Source organism: Asparagus officinalis, chromosome 5 (assembly GCF_001876935.1).
Source record: "Asparagus officinalis chromosome 5, Aspof.V1, whole genome shotgun sequence".
NCBI classification, from domain to species: domain Eukaryota; kingdom Viridiplantae; phylum Streptophyta; class Magnoliopsida; order Asparagales; family Asparagaceae; genus Asparagus; species Asparagus officinalis.
The window spans coordinates 104,326,311-104,332,406 of record NC_033798.1 but is presented as its reverse complement, the minus strand read 5'-3'; positions in this window follow the sequence as shown (position 1 = coordinate 104,332,406).

Here is a 6,096-nt window from a genome sequence, read left to right as displayed (position 1 = left end):
TTTCGTACACTACAATTTAAAAAAACTTAAGGTGAGTAGATTATTTACTTTTGATCTGTCAAGATTGTTGAAAAGAATGTTTTTTTCTTATTGTGATAGGTTCATTAACATTTGCAATAAGTTTGTACAAACTGAGATACTTTGCTGAAAATTCTATCTTCCTTACCTTACAATTTTATTAAACTTTGTTGCGCTAAATGGCCAAATGGGCATTCTCTTAATCTATAAATTATCTTATAAAATCTGAAAAAGATGGGAACTTTGCTATGGGATATCATTTGATTAGTTTAGACATGTGATATCTGTACTTTTCAGAAGAAAAAAAACTTGGTAAAATCTAAAGGGTTAGCAATCGTTTGATATTCTTAACGTTGACCAGATGACTCAAACTTTCTTACACTGAGTTAATTTAAGTAGTCTCTCACGGGATAAATTGCCCACACCAGTGTAAATTTTTTGACTTCATAAACTCAATTCCAGTGATTCTCCCTCATCAATAAACAAGTTGTGCATATTGCATTGTGCTCTCTTTTCAGACTCCCGTTGGCCTCGTGCACACCATCGCATACATCAAACTCCCGACGGTAGATGCGTATGGTATGTTGGCCATGAACTCATGCTCTTCAGCAGTCTCTGGTGCTTGAGTCTTTGATAGCTTGAAATGGCTCGCAAACGGTGAGCCCATCGGTTTAGCTTTCTCCATGCCAAACTTTTCAAGAATCTTCTTAATGTAGGCCTTCTGAGACAACCTCAGCCTCCATGCTGATCTGTCTTCGATGATCATCATCCCAAGAATCTGGTTTGATGGACCCAGATCTTTCATCTCGAAGCACTCGGAGAGACGCCCCTTGAGTTCCTCAATGCGGGCCAAGTCGGGCCCTGCAATTAACATGTCATCAACATAAATCAATAGTATTACATAGGATTTGGTGTATTTTTCATTATCCTAATTGTAATCTCGAGATATGGAAAGCATATTGCCAAACTTGTTAGTTCTAGGAAAGCATATTACCTCCTTGTAATAAAAAATGTTGGACCAATGGTAATTAAGATGAAAGTAAAAGAAACATTAGTAGGTCATACATAATCTAACACATATAAGTTTGCTATAAACGTACATTACATGGACAATACCAGTTGTTGATGCCATAGTTTGGTTATCTCACCATACTTTCATTAATTAATCCCAGAAAAGCATGTATCTAATGAAATTACATACCACATTAAAGCTTGCTCATTGGGTAATAATTTATCACCAAAAACTTTATATATGGAGCAACTTCATGTTTGATTCTTGTTCAGGACATGCTGCAGGTATTCAAAGCCTTAAAGGCTCCCGAACTTTCTTTTGGAAAACCTCTATTTGTTTGAACGAACAATCTGCATTCTCCTAAACAAATACTATATGTATACAGTGTATAATGTCTTTAATTAGTGCTATTCAGGAAATTATAATTTCAAAGATCCTATGACTTCAAGTATGGATATTATCCACCATAGGAAGTGCTTAAAGGTGAGAAAATTATTTTCAATTATTGAGCTAACAAAACACCAAACTGCTTACCTAAGTTTGGACCGAAAAGTGAGTCAAGCTAAGTTAAGTGGCCTATATAGGAAATTCCACAAGTTGATGGATTACCATTACGATTAGTTTTGATCGTAATTAATATTAACTTTTCTTCATTTTTATGTAGTGCTTGGAGGTGTAGGGATTCAGGTTCATAGGAGAACCCATCTAGCAAGGTAATATTGAGCACAAGAAAATGTTTTAATTTCCTAAGTCACAAATAAATTCAGAATATTATACAGGTGAATTAATCGAACAATATTTTCTGTAGAAAATAATTTTATATTTTCAAAGCAAACATTTAACAACTTCAATGGAGATTTAATAATGTTTTCTATCTTTGTTATCTTTCTAAAACATGAGTTCCTAAAAGTTTATGCATTGTAATTCTAGAAATAAGAGTATTTTTAAACTCGGTTAACATAGCATCACATGACACGATTCAGCAAAATGATTACATATGTGCTTGTTTACATCGATTGTTTCACCAGAAATGAATCCACAAAATATCACTTGAGGTAGGACAAATAAGCCCCAAAAAGATACCAAGTTGCAAAACTAGCTAAGCAAAAGATAGAGAGTCAGTACGCTTATCAAAACTTACATGACTAACATTTGCACATATATTGCATCCATGTTAGTCTAATTGCTATATTATCATTAAGAATACAGAAAAAGTTATGTAGCCAAGCATGTTGGGAAAACACACAGTATAGAGTGTGGAAAATGCTAAAGTTCTGGGTATAATGTCACCATGACATTTCCCAGTTATTTATCCCCAAATATGAACTACAGAAAAATAAAAATGGAGAAAAATTGACCCCAAACGAAGTTAGAAAAAGAAAATTGATGGATTGAATATACAATTTGAATTTGGCTATCTATTTTTACCAACATTTTAGACAATGTCTTTTAAAAAAATACCTTTACATGTATGTGTGATTTTATGTTTGAATTTGGGACCTCCGTTTGGTAAATTTTATATAGAATGCCAGTTTGCTAGATGAATAGTTTATAATATATAATATTTACTATTTCTCTAGAAGGAGCTTCAGTTAAAATGGTGGAATAGGATTTAAGAATGAAAAAAGATGTTATTTTAAGACCTTGAATTCCATATAGTAATAGATTTGCATTATCTTATTGCAAATTGTGTGCTTCATTCTCCTCTACAGTTTCAGCCTGATTTATGAAGTCTTTAAGTCTTCCATGATTGTAATTTTTAAATGATTTGATGATGATTGAGTAACTTCCTAGGCATTTAACTACTCACTCTTGCTGACTCGCTATTTCATTATTATTATTTATTTCAAATCTCAATCTATAGGAACTTGCTATCTCCAATTATTGTGTGACTGTATTGAAGGAACCATGCAGACTGCTAAGACAAAACACTAGGGAGGAAAAGATGTGATTTAGTTTTTCATTGATTTCTGTTGAGAGGGAGATGATAAGATATTCTACATCTTTCTATTCAAAATTGTCACAAGTGTTGACTTTTGTTACTAATAGGTTTACATTTATGAAGCTGTAATGAAATGAAAATACTTGTGATGGGCTGATGGCAGACTAAACCTGATGATGAACATAGTGAGCTTGAAGTTGCACAAACTACAACATAAACTTGATCATAACAATGACATTGCCTTTTATGTATCTGTTTCATGTGAACCTATTACAAGTGATTGGGCATGAGGTCCTGATATCCAGTAATGCTTTCTAAACATATTAGACCAATCATAGCTGGTACGTCGACTTTTCCATCATTTCCTTATTCATTTCTGCATAAAGAAAAACTTCTTCAAGAGTATACACTAAAAGAAGCTGTCAGGTTCCCCTTAACTGATTTGCAACTCTAGAAATATTTTGAAGAATTGTTATTTCTTAGTTGTGGGGAAAATATCTTTTGTGCATGTAATATTTGTGCCATGATATATTTCTTATATGCATTTAACTAGCCTCTTTTCCAATTTTAAATTAGCAGTTAATTACAATTATAAAATAACATGTAAATCTCATTTGAGATAGTTTTCAATAAGTGGCTATTGTTTTATGCTCAAAACATGTTTATTAAATTACTAATATATGCTACTTTCCTTTTCATGAAAAATAGAGCCAATGATACTTGTATTTATAGTTATGAGTATTGACTCAGTGGAAAGCAATTAATACCATATTGCGCAAATGCTCAAGTATTCCAGCGAAGTCATGTGACTAATGTATGATTTAGAACATATAGAATAAGACTTTTAACTGATTTCATGATGACAGTGGGCAACTTGTCTTATTATCAAATATAAGCTTATTTGGTGACAATCATTCATAATAATAGATGAAAGTTGAATAGTAGGATTACATGATGTAGGACAATCTGCAATGACAATAATACTACACCATTTAACATTATTACCATGGCTGCTTTATTCTAAAGTGTATGGTCTTATTATTTTAGTTATTCTAAGGTTAAAGAAGTAGCCAAGAATGATGGAATCCCAATGATTAAGAAGATTAAGTGGAATGTCCTGATGCCAAAAGTCATGCTTGCTGAGTTCAACAAATTTGTGCTATACTAACTTCTAAAAATTTAGGCAATGACTTATTTTTAATATGTAGGAGCATATTTGACAAATTTTGTGTGTATAACTATCATCTTCAGGTCCCATACTCATCAATCTTAATGTATACAAATGCATAGATTGTACTAATACTACTATACATGGCAGTGAAGCAGCTAAAATTTGACCAAACACCAACTTCTATTCTTGCTTGTAAATTTGAATCTAGAGATGCTGCATTATATCTTAATTTCATTCATACTGTATATGATATAAATTCTTTCATCATTTATGTTTTGAAGTCATGTGAAGCTCTGTGACATGTCCACGCACAAGTCAGAGCTTGCTCATTATTCTACCTCTAAAAGACATCTTTTGCTTTTCTAACTCTTACTGTGATGGGATTTCTTTTTATGAACCTAAAAGTATGATTTCATATGAAAATGAGATTGTTAATACTGGTGACAGTGTGCTTCACATTTGTGTTTTCAGCGCATCCTTACGTTTTACTATCTAATCTATCAACATTATGAATTTTATGGATTTTTTGTGTTTTTAGTTATTAGGTGATGGGCCATGGCACTTTCTCGATGATGGTTGAGAGTTACTGGATTATCTGCATTCCATTTTGTTAAGAATGCATATATTATTGAAATACTCATTTGTTAGTCGTGATGGCTTATGTTAATTGTGATCTGAAATTCTTTATAATAATAAAAATTTTCTGAGATTGCAGTAATCTACTATAAGCATGAACTATTGTTCATAACTTTTATAGTATCATATATCATCAGTCTACAAGCTCAAAATTTGTTATTTTTAATGCTATTTATTGCACAATTTTGTTATATTCGTTGCCTTTCGTTTGCTGATCATGCACAAAATTTGTCATGAATAGGATAATTGGAAAGAAGGGTTATTCTACAATGCAATAATGGATCAATCTAATATCACTTGTCTCATATTGCTAAAAATATCTGGGGTTTTTTTCACTATTGTACCCTTAGGTCTTTCATATTTTGAAATTAGTCAGTCAAATATTAAAACTATTTCAAATTAAGCGCTCTAATTACTACTTTTATTCAATAACTAATTTCTAAACGAAACGAACTAAGGTTTAATCCGATTAGCAATTTCAATGATTTTAGGGACTGATTTCAAATTTGAATGATTTAAGGTACCAAATATAAAAAATAAATACAATTTGAATGATTTGAGGGGCTAACTTGAAAATATGAAAGATATAAGGTAGTAATATTGAAAATAGCCAAATTTAGTAACCTAATACCAATTTGAATTTTAGGGAAAAGATTTGATGTGCTAATATGCATGATTCGTGTAACTCTAGAACCCAAAAGAAGCATTAGGATCATTGCCCCCTGTTTCTCCTCTTTTCTATTAATTATTAAGATTTTATAATACAAAAGTCAAAATTTTTTAAACTGAAGCGCTAAAAGAAATTTCTTTCATTGAGAAGTCAACATAGCTTATTTTGCTCGAACAAAAACACTTTTTATTTTGATCCTGAAGAAATAACAAAGTTACATGCAATGCACATTCATAAAACATAATGTCTTAAGTTTGGATTTACATCCACGTCATCAAACATTATTTTTAGATATATTCTTGTGATAGTCTTTGATTGATCAATCACCTTGTAGATGCAACCAATATACTATCGTCTAATTGATCCCTAAATATAATTTTATTGTTCAAACGTTGTGAATTTTTAGTTTCTGTTCATATGTTGGCAAATAAAATTATAATTTAAATTTTTACCACGTGCATTGCACGTGTAATCCACCTAGTATCATATAAATACACGACATGTATCATATCAAATAATAACCATGTAATCACATAATCTATCTTCATCTAATTAAGAATTCTCATCAAATTAGAACTATTCATAGTTAGAAAATTCTAATAATTAAGGGTTTTTCGATATTAGTCCCTTAAATCTCCAATAATTTG